Source organism: Conger conger, chromosome 10, assembly GCF_963514075.1.
Source record: "Conger conger chromosome 10, fConCon1.1, whole genome shotgun sequence".
In the NCBI taxonomy this organism is placed as follows: domain Eukaryota; kingdom Metazoa; phylum Chordata; class Actinopteri; order Anguilliformes; family Congridae; genus Conger; species Conger conger.
This window is the reverse complement of record NC_083769.1, coordinates 969,728-985,514: the sequence shown is the minus strand read 5'-3', so window position 1 is coordinate 985,514 and position 15,787 is coordinate 969,728. Positions and strand designations below refer to the sequence as shown.

Here is a 15,787-nt window from a genome sequence, read left to right as displayed (position 1 = left end):
ATACACACACACATAAATGTCACTAAACCCGCCGCTTCAATCCACGGCTCTAGTTGCCCAGGCCCTGAGAAGTCGCTGTCTGCGCGCGTGTGAGCGTGAGTCGGCGCGTAATGGGTTACAGGTCAGGGTGTCTAGTAGAACACAGTGTTCCGATCAGAGCGGCTACGGTACAGCCGGTACATTGTGTTACTTTGTGGCTGCTCTCCAAGACCTGCCCTCAATTTTTACACTAAATCTCCCTCCCTGTCGCTCCTCCCCGCCCCCCAGCCTCACTCCGTCTCCCTCCTCCGTGTGGCTTTAGCGAACGTGTTGTTCGTTTTTAGCGCCGAGGGTTGGAGAGTGAACGTACCGTCCTGTCTGCAGAACATTGAGTACTCGCAGTTCACTCGAACACTGTCATCATTCACCGGCAACAGTCGCTCAAATTGCATCGCTTATAGGAAAGGTTACAGGAGAGGCAGCTGGAATAAACAAAAATCTGTAAGTATTTGTGGATTATGTGTCTAATTGTTGTTATTTTTTTGGAATTCAATTTTATTTTTATTCACGTTTATTTTTCCAGAAGAACCCTCCTCAGTAGACAGAGTACATATGCTCAATAGCTCACTGCTTATGTTGTTAAGATAGAACGTTACTAAACGTATACAGTGTGTAAACATATTTTACATTTGGGATAAACATGATTGCGTTTGTATGGTTGCTGGAGATTCAAATGAATATTTCCACGCAAAGCTTTACGTTATCTAACGTCTGCTATGTTATTAGTCCAGGAATAATGAGTTAGGTAACGTTGGATTCATAACGCTTGATAACCTATGTCAGTATTTTTGTGCTGTTTGCCTTACTTGGTGAGGGAAACGTGGTCATCGCTTCGTTGTTAAACGCTTGTGAATAACTGGTAAACGCACCCAACCTCCATCTCCCACGCGTGTGTCATGTCTTATGTACTGAACACTAAACGAGTTGTGCTTTTGAGTGTTCTGCTTGTAACTCAGATGTAATGGCTAGCTACATGATCATTTAATAGAAAAACTTGTATCATTATGCCGTGGCAACTAAAGTGACTGAAATGACTGCGGTCTAATTTTCCCTTTCAATCGTTTATTCATACAATCCCGTGCCTTTTATTTGATACAGCAATACAACAACAACAACAATTATTATTATTATTATTATTATTATTATTATTATTAATAATAATAATAATAATGGTAGTAAACCACTGAACTATATACGCTAGATTCATAATTACGTGTGATTTCCAATTAATTAAACCCCATACACGTCTCTCCGAAGAGCCTACATTTATTAGTTTATGCTCGCATATTTTAATGATAATTGTTTCAATAGATGGAGAGTAAAGATGAGTAAGTAGGATGTACTTTACAGTACAGTACTTTACAGTTCCAGATTCATAGAACTGTAAAGTAGAAAGCGGGGTTCCTTTGCATTAGCCAATAAATCCTGACCTATCCTGAAATTTGTGATCATGTCTGTTAACAGACCTGTTTTAGACATAATATGAAATTAAATAAGTCTATGATGTAACCTTGTAAACTAATGTTCAAGCAGAATATCTAGTGTTACCAAAATGTTAAAAGTCTCTGAAAAGCACTGCATGAAACGTTTTGTAAATAGAAGGTAAAATAACATTTCTATGGAAAATGACATTTAAAAAAGAACTACACATGATGCTTAATAGCAAATTCATGAAACTATGAATTTCAAATGTTGACAACACAAAAGAAACAAAAAAATCCAGAACCTTCACGTAATTTAAAGAATTTATTTAAAGAATGCTAGCAAAATAACAATTCGAACAGTATTCATATTGCAGTTTATATCTGATAAGCATATTGATTGAGCATAGAATAGAAAAATCTTCATCAGAAATAAAGATTTGTAAGTAAGACAGGGGAAGGACCATGTGAAAAAGATGACACGGCAAGTATTTAAAAAGGTGGTAGGGTGAGTATGTGAAAGAAGGTGACAGGGAGATAATTTAAAAGGTGACAGGGTGAGTATTTAAATGAATGACAGGGTGAGCATTTAGAAGGTGACAGGATGTGGGGCGGCCTGTAGCGTACTGGTTAAGGTACATGATCCTGTAGCGTAGTGGGGCCTGTAGCGTAGTGGTTAAGGTAAATGACCCTGTAGCATAGTGGTTAAGGTAGATGACTGGGACACGCAAGGTCGGTGGTTCTAATCCCGTTGTAGCCACAATAAGATCCATACATCCATACAGCTGTTGGGCCCTTGAGCAAGGCCCTTAACCCTTCATTGTTCCAGGGGAGGATTGTCTCCTGCTTCGTCTAATCAACTGTTCGTCACTCTGGATAAGAGCGTCTGCCAAAATGCCAATAATGTAATGTAATGAACATTTAAAAAGGTGACGGTGAGAATTTCAAAAGGTCACAGGTTGGGAATTTTTAAATGACAAGGTGAGTATTTAAAACTGTGACAGGGTGAGAATTTAAAAAGCTGACAGGGTGATAGTTTAAAACGGTGACAGAGTGAATATTTAAAAAGGTGACAGGGTGAGTTTAATGAGGTGACAGGGTGAGCATTTAAAAAGCTGACAGGGTGATAATTTAAAACGGTGACAGGGTGAATATATACAAAGGTGACAGGGTGAGTATTTAAAGAGGTGACAGGGTGAGTATTTAAATAAATCACAGGGTGAGCATTTAAAAAGGTGACAGTGAGAACTTAAAAAGGTGACAGGGTGAGTATTTAAAGAGGTGACAGGGTGAATATTTAAAGAGGTGACAGGGTGAGTATTTAAAGAGGTGACAGGTTGAGAATTTGAAAATGTAACAGAGTGAGAATTTTAAAAGGTGACAGTGGGTATTTATAAAGGTGACAGGGTGAGTATTTAAAGATGTGACAGGGTGAGTATTTATAAAGGTGACAGGGTGAGTATTTAAAAAGGTGACAGGGTGAGTATTTAAAAAGGTGACAGGGTGAGTATTTAAAGAGGTGACAGTGAGTATTTAAAGAGGTGACAGGGTGAGTATTTAAAAAGGTGACAGGGTGAGTATTTAAAAATGTCACGTAAGAATTTAAAAAGATGATGGTGAGAATTAAAAAAAGGTGACAGGGTATTTAAAATGTGACAGGGTGAGCATTTTAAAATGTGACAGGGTATTTAAAATGTGACAGGGTGAGTATTTCAAAAGGTGATAGGGTGAGTATTTTAAAATGTGACAGGGTATTTAAAAGGTTGACAGGGTGAGCATTTAAAAAGGTGACAGGGTGAGGTACAATACTGTTCTTTTGGGTCAAAATAAGTACCTCTTGCAAAAAAGGTACAAATGAAATATTAATCGTATGCCAAGGGGTACAATTGTATGTGTAACACCCCAGTGACAAGCTTTTGTACCTTTTTCTCTGTGCCTTTTTTACTGAGAGTGTATACACACACTCTTTCTCTCTCTCTCAGTCTCACCCTATGGTCCAGCTCTAAGTGCTGCTATGTTTGTTTGGATATTCTGCATTTGTGTCGCTAACTGCAGTGCCGTAAGGAGTCTCCAATGTCAGGGGCGATTCCAGAATTTTTTCATGAGGTCATACAGGCAGGACCAAGAACCAGTCAATAAATACAGCATTGACAATCGGCTTATAAAACATTGGGCACGGTTTTCAGGCTCTTGTGCAGTGCCCTGTGCCATAATAGTCATGGCCCTGCCTGGTGGAAGGTTGGCTCTGCACCGCATCTGTCTGACTCTGACATGGTTTCTTCTGAAAGAAACCGTGGGTATCCTATTGTGTCTGACTCTGTCCCCTTTTCATTGCCCTGTGTGTGTTTCATTCTTAATTTTTCCACTAAATTCTCCCTAAGAAATAAATACACACCATTTAGTCATTAGCCATTAATATTACACAAAGCTACATTTCGTAGCTATGGTCTGGTCTGATTAAAGACAGAATCATTCAATTGTGAAGCCATTTTAGGACATGCAAATAGAGCATAGAGCAAATACCTTGTATGCAAATACTTGTATCACACCACGCCCCAAAATAACATTGTTTTGTTCCAATACAAACGTAACGGTATACACCATTCTACAACTTAAAATTCCCAACGTAAATCGCTTAGTTAACATTCTCAAACCCCATATTTCAGTGCTTACTACTTTATTGAAGCCTATTTGGGAAAAGTGATAAATCTTTAAAATAACCGGAAGAACCAATATTTTCTATTTATGTGGTGGTGCACCGCTGCTGAATAATACGTTATATTTTAATGGCACTCTTGGGAACTTTTGAAGCCGTTATACACGCAAGGGGTCATCTTTACTCGGGCAATTGAGGCTTCAGTAGCATTCTGCCGTCAGTAGGCTGCATCACAGACTACTGTTGCTGTTATCTGGAGTTCACCTCATATTATTGCAGCAGAGAACAAAGCCCCAGTCCACATTTCAAACTGTATAATTGAGTGTGTACATACTGGTCTCTCTTCCTGTTTGAAAAATGATTCCATCGCAAATCAAGCAACTATAAACAGCACTCTGATTCAATAGTGTTCGACATTGTCAGATTGACAGGCTCTCTGTCATGCCCTGTGTGCTGCTCTCTGTCATGCCCTGTGTGCTGTTCTCTCTGTCAGCCCTGTGTGCTGCTCTCTCTGTCAGCCCTGTGTGCTGCTCTCTATGTCATGCCCTGTTTGCTGCTCTCTCTGTCAGCCCTGTTTGCTGCTCTCTCTGTCATGCCCTGTGTGCTGCTCTCTCTGTCAGCCCCACACCCTGTGTGCTGCTCTCTCTGTCAGCCCTATGTGCTGCTCTCTCTGTTCGCTCCACACCCTGTGTGCTGCTCTCTGTCATGCCCTGTGTGCTGCTCTCTCTGTCATGCCCTGTGTGCTGCTCTCTCTGTCAGCCCTGTGTGCTGCTCTCTATGTCAGCCCTGTGTGCTGTTCTCTTTGTCAGCCCTGTGTGCTGTTCTCTCTGTCAGCCATGTGTGCTGCTCTCTTTGTCATGCCCTGTGTGCTGCTCTCTCTGTCAGCCCTGTGTGCTGCTCTCTCTGTCAGCCCCACGCCCTGTTTGCTGCTCTCTCTGTCAGCCCTGTTTGCTGCTCTCTCTGTCAGCCCTGTGTGCTGCTCTCTCTGTCAGCCCCACGCCCTGTGTGCTGCTCTCTCTGTCAGCCCTATGTGCTGCTCTCTCTGTTCGCTCCACACCCTGTGTGCTGCTCTCTGTCATGCCCTGTGTGCTGCTCTCTCTGTCCGCCCTGTGTGCTGCTCTCTCTGTCATGCCCTGTGTGCTGCTCTCTCTGTCAGCCCTGGGTGCTGCTCTCTTTGTCAGCCCTGTGTGCTGTTCTCTCTTTCAGCCATGTGTGCTGCTCTCTTTGTCATGCCCTGTGTGCTGCTCTCTCTGTCAGCCCTGTGTGCTGCTCTCTCTGTCAGCCCCACGCCCTGTGTGCTGCTCTCTCTGTCCGCCCCATGCCCTGTGTGCTGCTCTCTCTGTCAACCCTGTGTGCTGCTCTCTCTGTCTGCCCCATGCCCTATGTGCTGCTCTCTGTCATGCCCTGTGTGCTGCTCTCTCTGTCCGCCCTGTGTGCTGCTCTCTCTGTCATGCCCTGTGTGCTGCTCTCTCTGTCATGCCCTGTGTGCTGCTCTCTCTGTTCGCCCCACACCCTGTGGGCTGCTCTCTCTGTTCGCCCCACACCCTGCTCTCTGTCATGCCCTGTGTGCTGCTCTCTGTGTCCTCCCCACTTAGATATTATATCCACATTACTGGTGATGATTCATATTTTGTGAAAGCACCAATAGTCATCTCTACAATATTGTGGCAATATCAATATCGAGTTATGTCAAAAATATTGATATTTGATCCATATGTCCACATGACCCAGCCCTGATTGCTGCTATACTTGAAACTGTTTTATGTTTACCTTTTATATTTCACATTGTAGGCTAGGCCTATATTTATTTATTTTTACTCTATAGCTTCACTTGAAACGTGTTATGTTCATTTTCCACTAAAGTTCTTAATAAAATGCAAAAATTACCACTATACATAAATATGCTTTACCATGTGGTTATTTTATATAGACTATTTATTTCTTGAATTACCAGAAACATGTTATATCATATATATTGTTACCAAAATATTAAATTACCTATATCAGGATAGAAGATTTTGGCCTTATCACCCAGTGTGTGGATATGCTGAAGAATCCCAATTTAAGCCCTTTTATTGTTTTGGATTTTCTGTATGGGCTGTCAGAATGGTGAATCATAGTTATGATTTTAGATGAATTGCAGTTCCGTATGTTTACCCTTAGAATGTATTTAAATTCTGAAGCAGAATATGAACACAGAATAAGAACAACCTCTGAAGGGGCAGGAAATCTGAGAAGTTGCATATGCAAAACATGTTCAAGTGTTGCAGTATTCTTGTATTTACTGTCAGCATCCTTCTAACCTTATGCTAGTTCCAGGGGCTGGACCATATCCCAGCATGTATTGGGCAAGAGGCAGGAATATACCCCATACAGGTCACCAATTCACACTCAGACACTCATACCTACAGGCAATTTAGACTCTTTAATTAAGTCTTGCTGTGAGGTGATGGGAGTGCTATCCACGGCAACACTATGCCACCCCGCATTCAGCTCAGCTCAGTTATGACAGAATATTATATTAGAATACCTGCACAACTGTACCCTAGTTATGACATTATTTGCCAAATTTAACATGGGTTAAAGTGTGTAGCTGCAGACCTCGGGCAGCTCTTATTTGTAGAATGCTCTTAGAGACAGAATTTTAGGGTTTTTCCCCATAAGGTTTAGGGCTGATATGTTTAATTCCCTTCTGTGTTGCTCTGTAAAGCTACTGTGAAAAGTGTTATACATAAATAAATTGAACTGAATTGCAGATAGCAGCAGTGAAATATTATTAAAAGTATTATTTGAGAAATAATATTTTGAGGTAATTTTGAGGTTGTGTTATGTGAATAGTGTCAAGATTTGAACATTTCAGGTGTTTAAATTGTAGGAAGAGTTGTTGTTGGAAGACTCATTTGGTCAGTAAACGTGAGGTAAGGAGCAAGAATACAATATTGATATCACTGCTGAAATGATACACCTGAACAGGAGATATTTCCAGTCAGCTAAAGCAATTACCAGAAAGCTACTGAGACGGGTGCGTGGGGGTTGGACCCAAAATGCACGACTCAGAAACAATAGTTAGATAAAGTCCCGTCAGGGCTTTATTCGGGACGAATCCCAGGAGCGTAGTCAAAACAAGCAAAGTCCATACACGTAGATCCAGCCAAACAAACAATAAACAAACAAAAAGCACGGTGCTGATGGAAGAGGCAAACTCGTAGTCGGTAGACATGCAGGGAGATCCGGTAGCGGGAGAGCTGTCAGCGGGGCAGAAGTACAGGCGGACGGCAGGTAGGGTCGTAGTCGAGGGCGATGCAGAAGTCGAAACAATAAAACAATCAGCGAGGCAAAGGTACAAAAACGGTAGTCGAGGACGTGGTCAAAAAACAAACGATGGTCAACGAAACAGAAATCAATAATCAATGGTCGGTAAACAGGCTTGGATCTTAACGTGTAATCTATGACGGTAATGCTCAAGAGTTACTTTGACGAACAAGAGGCAGACAATTTCGCAAAGAACAGTAGTGCGACTGGGCTATAAATGCAGGTGTAGACGGGTGTAGACAATTAGTTAGAGCGCAGCAAGGAAATGGAAAACAGGTGCGATGGATGACAAGTTTAACAAGGTAATTAGTAATCGTTAGTATAAACCTATCCTGCCCTAGCATTAGTAAATTAGTAAATGACATGCATGAGAAACGTAAGGTAACATAAACACATTATTAGTTTGTTAGTTCTACCCAATCCTGATCTAGCATTAGTAGTTTTAGTAAATAGACAAATAGAAACAATTAGGGTGTGAATGACAGAAAGAGAGAGAGAGAAAGGCGGAACGCAAGGTTTGCGGAAAGACATGTAAAAGTGTATGTTTAAACAACGACCAGTCAGCGTAACAATAAACATAAATCAAAACATCCCACTAAACGAACTAAGACGATAACCACTCAACATAACAAGGTAAAATAATCGTAACGAAACATAACTAGACATGACGAAAAAATAAATCGTAACAAGAAACAAACTAAACAACATGACGAACCTAGACTAACATAATACATGATAAGACAATACGTGACTAAGACAAAATAAATAAACATAAAACATGGCAAGACAGACCTGAAACGTGACAGCTACAATAATTATTAAGTTCACGTAGAAAACATGAAGAAAATAAGAAAATGTAAATCTTTTTATGCTTAATTGTGTCATTTACTTTTACAGTACTGGGCATAAGTTTTAGGCATTTATCAATTAACAAAATGCAAAGTGAGTGAATAGAAGAAAAATCTCTATCTATATTTGGTGTGACCACCCTTTGCCTTCAAACCAGCATCAATTATTCTAGGTACACTTGCACAAAATCATGGATTTTGTAGGCATATAGTGTGATTAACCAATTATACCAAACAGGAGCTAATGATCATCAATTTAATATGTAGGTTGAAACACAATCATTAACTGAAACAGAAACAGCTGTGTAGGAGGGTTAAAGCTGGGTGAGGAACAGCCAAACTCTGCTTCCAAGGTGAGGTTGCTGAAGGCAGTTTAATGTCAGAAGTCACAGACTGAGCACAGCAACAAGACACAAGGTAGTTATATACTGCATCAGCAAGGTCTCTCCCAGGCTGAAATTTCAAGGCAGAAGGGGGTTTCCAGATGTGCTGTCCAAGCTCTGTTGAAGAAGCAAAGAAACGGGCAACGTTGAAGACCGTAGAAGCAGTGGTCGGCCAAGGAAACTTAGTGCAGCAGATGAGACACATCATGTTTACTTCCCTTCGCAATCGGAAGATGTCCAGCAGTGCCTTCAGCTCAGAATTGGCAGAAACCAGTGGGACCCAGGTACACCCATTTACTGTGCAGACAAATCTGGTCAGAAGTGGTCAGAAGTGGAAGAATTGCGCCCAAAAAGCCATACCTCCGACATGGAAACAAGGCACTCAACTATGCACAAAAACACAGGAAAAATTGCAGCAGGTTCTCTGGACTGATGAGTCAAAATGAGTTGAAATATTTGGCTCAGTGTGTGATTTGGTAGCAGAAGGCAGTGTGTTCACCGAAGGGCTGGAGAGTGGTACAAGAATGAGTGTCTGCTGCATTTCTGCAAATGGAGTTGGGGATTTGGTCAGAATTAATGGTCTCCTCAATGCTGAGAAGTACAGGCAGATATTTATCCATCATGCAATACCATCAGGGAGGCATCTGATTGGCCCCAAATGTATTCTGCAGCAAGACAATGACCCCAGCCAATGTCATTAAGAACTATCTTCAGTGTAAAGAAGAACAAGGAGTCCTGGAAGTGATGGTATGGCCCCCACAGAGCCCTGCATCTCAACATCATCAAGTCTGTCAGGGATTACATGAAGAGACAGAAGCATTTGAGGCTGCCTAAATCCACAGAAGAACTGTGGCTAGTTTTCCAAGATGTTTGGAATAACCTACCTGCTGAGTTCCTTCAAAAACTGTGTGCAAGTATACCAAGAAGAATTGATGCTTTTTTGAAGGCAAAGGGTGGTCACACCAAATATTGATTTGATTTAGATTTTTGTTCTGTTCATTCACTTCTTCTGTTCATGCATTTTGTTAATTGATAAAGATAAGCTATACATATTTCTATTTTTGAAAGCATTCTTATTTTACAGCATTTTTTCACAACTGCCTAAAACTTTTGCACTGTACTGTATATGTTTTAAAACAGAAGCTTTGCTGTTTGTGTGATCTGTGGGCAGATGCTGAAACTGCTGAAGGAGATCATATATTGTACCAGTCACTGAAAGAGTGTTCCACTGCACACACACACACACACACGTGCAACACAGACACATAAACAAACAAAAACACACACACAAACATGTGCACCACAGATGCATAAACAAACACACACACACACTTTCTCCCCCCTGTATCTCTCTCACACAAAGACACACAAAACATATATAGCAGAAACATACTAGGCACCACCAATCGCATGCCCCCACTCCAGGCATGCGCCAAGCAGCATGCAGACGAGTTTGTCACTGCAAGTGAAGCGTGGTTGGCTCAGCTAGTTCGCTAGTAAGCACGGATGGTGCAGTTATCGCGACTCCCCGATGATGTACCCCTCAAATTCAAAAGAACGTTGTTGCCCTTGGCTAGAGGCGAGTTTGTCTTTAGCTGACTGGTAACGCGTTCGTTCAACAAATAATTTAGACAAGTGAGAAGGCCGGGGTTCAAATCCTACCTCGGACTCAGGCAATTTCTCACCTGTTACACATGTCCCAATTGTTCTCAAGGAAAGCCCATCAACCAACAACCTCAGGGACTCCTCTAGCCACTATCTGTTCCACGTCGGCCCTGGTCTCACCAACTGGGGGGGCGATCATACTCTGTCATGATCAAAAAAGTAACAAAGAACAATCCAAAGGGGTTCCCAAACTTTTACAAAAGGCCCTTTTCCTTTTTTTATATAATTTATAAACAATAAAGAAGTCTCCAGAAAAAGCAGATGTATCAGAGCACACTTGTCTTTGACTCACTACAGGACCCAGCAGTTACCTCACACAGTCACACAGGGGGAAGGGGAATAATGTTTACGCCTCAACAGGAGGATACAATAGTTGGGATGGTCATTGTCAACAACAGCATCAGGCTAAGAGAAATACGCAACAACATAATCGCAGACAAGAACATATTTCCAAACATTGACAGTGTAAGCACTACAACCATTTCAAGAGTGCTCCAGAAACATCAGATCAGGATGAAACAGTTGTACACTGTCCCCTTTGGCAGGAACTCTGAGGGTGTCAAGGAACTCAGGTACCAATATAGATAGATAGATAGATAGATAGATATATACTTTATTCATCCCGAGGGAAATTTTAGGCATCCAGTAGCTTATACATACACACATATACACACATATCTCACACACATAAAGATCAAAATCACTCACAGAAAAGTAAGAAGTAAAGAGCATGTGAAGTGATTACAAAGGCCTAGTAGGGACTGGCCCTGTGATATATTGAATATGAAGTTTATGAAAGTATATGTGAAGGTTTAGGACCACCACCCACATGAACAGATGTCACTTCTAGATGCAATACTGCTGGGTGTATGGACGTATCCAGGGCTGGATAAGGCACGCAAAAAGATGTTTTCCTCGGTGTATAGCAAGAGATAACATTCTGAGTGATGTTGATGAAAATCTGTGGCCAAATTCCATAGGACAGGATGGATGGCCCAGGCCAACAGTAGACTTTTGAGACAGACTGATAGGCAGACAATATATGTGCGAATTACTGATTGTTATTGATTGTAATGTATTTTTAGTAATTGATTGTATTGTATTCTTTTCTGAATTACAGTATATTGCACTGTGAGAACAAATACTGTAAACCCTCTGAGGAATACTGTTGCTTTTGTGATTTGTTTCTTTATCATATATTGTTTTACATTACACAGTAAAAATAGTTATTCTGGGTTTCCAATATAGTAAAACATTCATTCATTTACAGTTTACTGTAAATTTACCACACTCAGTCATGACATGGCAAACCAACAGATCAAAAGTTTCTTTAGCTGCTTGGCTTGAAATATTTGTGGATGCAAAAATAGAGTAAAGGGAAACACAAAATATATGTATTTAGCAATGCTCCAAGTTGTTTGTGTTTTGTAGTTCATTGAACATTGAGTGACAAAGTAGTCTTATGGGAGAAAGCATATGCTATAGTTATGGCAGCATGAGTCACTTTTGGGTGAAATATTAAGTGTTTTGGTGGTTGAAGTGCATTTTGCACCAAAGGTTAACTGATGTGCTCAGGTGAGTTTTGAAAAAGAGGACATGGTATTGAGACAAGTGTGAAAACGTAATAAACTGTAATGAATAATAAACAGTAATTGTATCTCAATTGCTTACACATGTTTCCTGAAAGCATGGCTCATTTTCTTAAAACTCTAAACACAAATCTAAAAACCTAGGCCTGGACTATCAGAGTGAGTGTGAGTGTGTGTGTGTGTGTGTGTGTGTGTGTGTGTGTGTGTGTGTGTGTGTGTGTGTGTGTGTGTGAGTGTGTGTGAGTGAGTGAGTGAATGAGTGTGTGTGTGAGTATGAGTGAGTGTGTAAGTGTGTGAGTGAGTGAGTGAGTGTGAGTGTGAGTGAGTGAGTGTGTGTGTATGAGTGAGTGTGTGAGTGAGTGAGTGTGAGTGAGTGAGTGAGTGAGTGTGTGAGGGAGTGAGTGAGTGTGTGAGTGTGAGTGAGTGAGTGAGTGTGTGTGTATGAGTGAGTGTGTGAGTGTATGAGTGAGTGAGTGAGTGAGTCAGTTTGTGAGTGTGAGTGAGTGTGTGAGTGTGTGAGTGAGTGTGTGTGAGTGAGTGAGTGAGTGTGTGAGTGAGTGAGTGTGTGTGAGTGAGTGAGTGAGTGTGTGAGGGAGTGAGTGAGTGTGTGTGAGTGAGTGAGTGAGTGAGTGTGTGTGTATGAGTGAGTGTGTGAGTGTATGAGTGAGTGAGTGAGTCAGTTTGTGAGTGTGAGAGTGTGTGAGTGTGTGAGCGAGTGTGTGTGAATGAGTGAGTGTGTGATTGAGTGAGTGAGTGAATGTGTGAGTGTGAGTGAGTGTGAGTGTGTGAGTGAGTGTGTGTGAGTGAGTGAATGAGTGAGTGTGTGAGTGAGTGAGTGTGTGAGTGTGTGAGTGAGTGAGTGAGTGAGTGTGTGTGAGTAAGTGAGTGAGTGTATGAGTGAGTGAGTGAGTGAGTCAGTTAGTGAGTGTGAGTGAGTGAGTGAGAGTGAGTGTGTGAGTGAGTGAGTGAGTGTGTGAGAGTGTGTGTGTGAGTGAGTGTGTGAGAGTGTGTCTGAGTGAGTGTGTGAGTGAGTGAGTGTGTGAGAGTGTGTGAGTGAGTGAGTGTGTGTGAGTGTGAGTGTGTGAGAGTGAATGAGTGTGTGAGTGAGTGTGAGTGAGTGAGTGAGTGAGTGTGTAAGAGTGTGAGTGAGTGTGTGAGTGCGTGAGTGAGTGAGTGAGTGTGTGTGAGTGAGTGAATGAGTGAGTGTGTGATTGAGTGAGTGAGAGAATGTGTGAGTGTGTGTGAGTGAGAGAGTGAGTGTGTGAGTGTGTGTGAGTAAGTGAGTGAGTGTATGAGTGAGTGAGTGAGTCAGTGAGAGTGAGTGTGTGAGTGAGTGAGTGAGTGTGTGAGAGTGTGTGTGAGTGAGTGAGTGTGTGAGAGTGTGTCTGAGTGAGTGTGTGAGTGTGTGAGAGTGTGTGTGAGTGAGTGAGTGTGTGTGAGTGTGAGTGTGTGAGAGTGAATGAGTGTGTGAGTGAGTGAGTGAGTGAGTGTGTGAGTGAGTGAGTGAGAGAGTGAGTGAGTGTGTGAGTGAGTTAGTGAGTGTGAGTGAGTTTGTGTGCGAGAGTGTGTGTGAGTGAGTGAGTGAGTGTGTGAGAGTGTGTGTGAGTGAGTGAGTGTGTGAGTGTGAGTGCGTGAGTGAGTGAGTGTGTGTGAGTGAGTGAGTGAGTGTGTGAGTGAGTGAGTGAGTGTGTGAGTGAGTGAGTGAGTGAGTGAGGTGAGTGAGTGAGTGAGTGAGGTGAGTGAGTGAGTGAGTGACTGTGTGAGTGTCAGTCAGTGTGTGAGTCAGTGAGTGAGTGAGTCTGTGAGAGTGAGTCAGTGAGTGTGAGTTTGAGTGCATGAGTGAGTGCCTACATGAGTGAATGTGTGTGTGTTCATATCGTATTGTGTTGTATATCGTTATAATCATGGATATTTAGTAACCATTTTATTTTGGGTATGTCATTTTCAAGCTTGTGTCAAGCAACTGAGCAATACTTAAGGGGTTAAATGGCAGTTGACAGAAATTGAGAGATGTTTGTTTGTGGATAGTAAAACACATTTGTGATGCTTCTCTTATTTATGGATCCTGATACGTGTATTTCTCAATAATATAGACTAATCTCTCTCCATAGTCTTGTGATCCACAGCCGCTCAGAGTGTCGTGTGATCCACATCAAACATGTTGAAAAGCTGGACTTAGCTAGTAAATGTAGTTGATGTTCCCACAGTAATACTGTGCTATGATCTGTTAAAAGCAAACAAACCCCCCAGTGATTTAGAAATCGTTATGTCCTGCTAGCTAGCATGATGTCATTATAACTAACTCGCTAGCTAGCTTGCTTTTAGCCAACAAACTTTGTAGACATCTAGCTTGTTTGCTAAAGCTATCTTTCCTGCCTAACATACAAAAGTCCTTTTCTCTCGGCCCACCCAATCACAAGGGACCAATTAACTATTGTCATATCATGGAAAGAGTGTAATAAAGCCTGAAAACATGGACCACTTCCTAAACAATCATTTTAGATAAAATAAACTAGAAGCTCAAGCCGTCTGTTTTCTGCTGCTCCAGCTGTAGATTATGTTCCATTGCCATATGCATTGATTTGGATGTTGATGACATTTGTGTAATTTGTGTGCATCAAAATAACAATGAAGGTATTATGCTTAATGGTGAAATAAAATAAATGTAGTACTGTGGCATAATATACAGTATGTTGTATGCAACCTAACCTATGCCACCAGCATGATATGATTGCAATGTGATTTGTATTGTATGGCATCGCATGATGCTGTATCATAAGGTGGATAGCAATATCCAACCAAACTAGGCTGAAGCGGCTGGTTTAGGATATGAAGGAGCATTGACTAGTGTGTCCCAGCCAATGGAGCCCTACCTTTGAATGAGGCAGAATTAGTTTGTCTGTTAGCCACTGACACTATAATGTAAGGCATGATGCAACTGCAAGCCACGCAACCCACGGAACATACGATTTACATTGCCAGAGCCATATGGAGCCAAAATGGCAGAACCGAAAATTTGCGTGGCTGACTTAACAGCTCTGCTGCCTCCTGACATCCAGGAATGTGAATAGCAGGCAGTGTTTTCCGTATCATTCAACCAAGGTACTAACGCATAAAGTCAATGTTGGAATATAAAAAAAAGGTATATTTTTAACTTTCAAAACATGTTGGATACAGTAGCCTGTAAAACAGGAACCTGACATTACGCTTCGCCTCGAGACACTAAATAATATGTAACTAGCAACATTGGATCAAAAAAAAAATCTATATAAACATAACTAGCCTATTTAGCCTACTGTAATCCCAGAATCCCAATGTGTCCGATCTGAACACTGTATACGGTAACAGTTTTATGTTCTTGGCTATTGTCGGTTGCATCTCGCATACGCTAATTCAGAAACATTTCTGTCAATTAGTGAAATGTAGCCTATCCCATATGGCACTTCATATGTAAACCAGTAAACGGGTAACATTGTCCAAGGCGACGTGGGACCAGGGGCGACGGGGAACAGACAGATGCTGGAGGAGTCCCTGGGGTCGCTGATTGCTGGACTTCTCCCGGTAACACACGGGACAGGCGGTGACGAATTTGGCCGTATCCGTTTGGCTGTTGGCCACCAGAAGCGGCGGCCCAGGAGAGCCAGCGTGTGGCTGACCCCAGGGTGACAGGTGAGATGGGAAGCTTGAGCCTGCTCCAGGACTTACGGACGAACCACTTCAGGAACGAAGAGCCGGCCGGCAGAAGTGTCGTCCGGGACTGGACAGGCCCTCAGGGCTTCTTCCACCTTGCTGACAATGTCGAGCTGTGTGGCAGCAACCAGGGCACTCGGAGGCAGGATGGTGGCAGGCTCTTTGTAAACACGGGAAAGAGCAT

General features: G+C 42.0%; 1 protein-coding gene across 1 annotated transcript in view; it reads left to right on the top strand.

Annotated features, from left to right (window-relative positions):
• The first annotated feature begins 286 nt into the window (after positions 1 to 286).
• fkbp5 (FKBP prolyl isomerase 5) overlaps positions 287 to 15,787 on the top strand; it is a 44,238-nt gene continuing 28,737 nt past the window's right edge. Inside the window, exon 1 of the mRNA XM_061256968.1 lies at positions 287 to 480. The gene's annotated coding sequence lies outside the window, so the exon portion shown is untranslated. The remainder of the gene's footprint in view (positions 481 to 15,787) is intronic.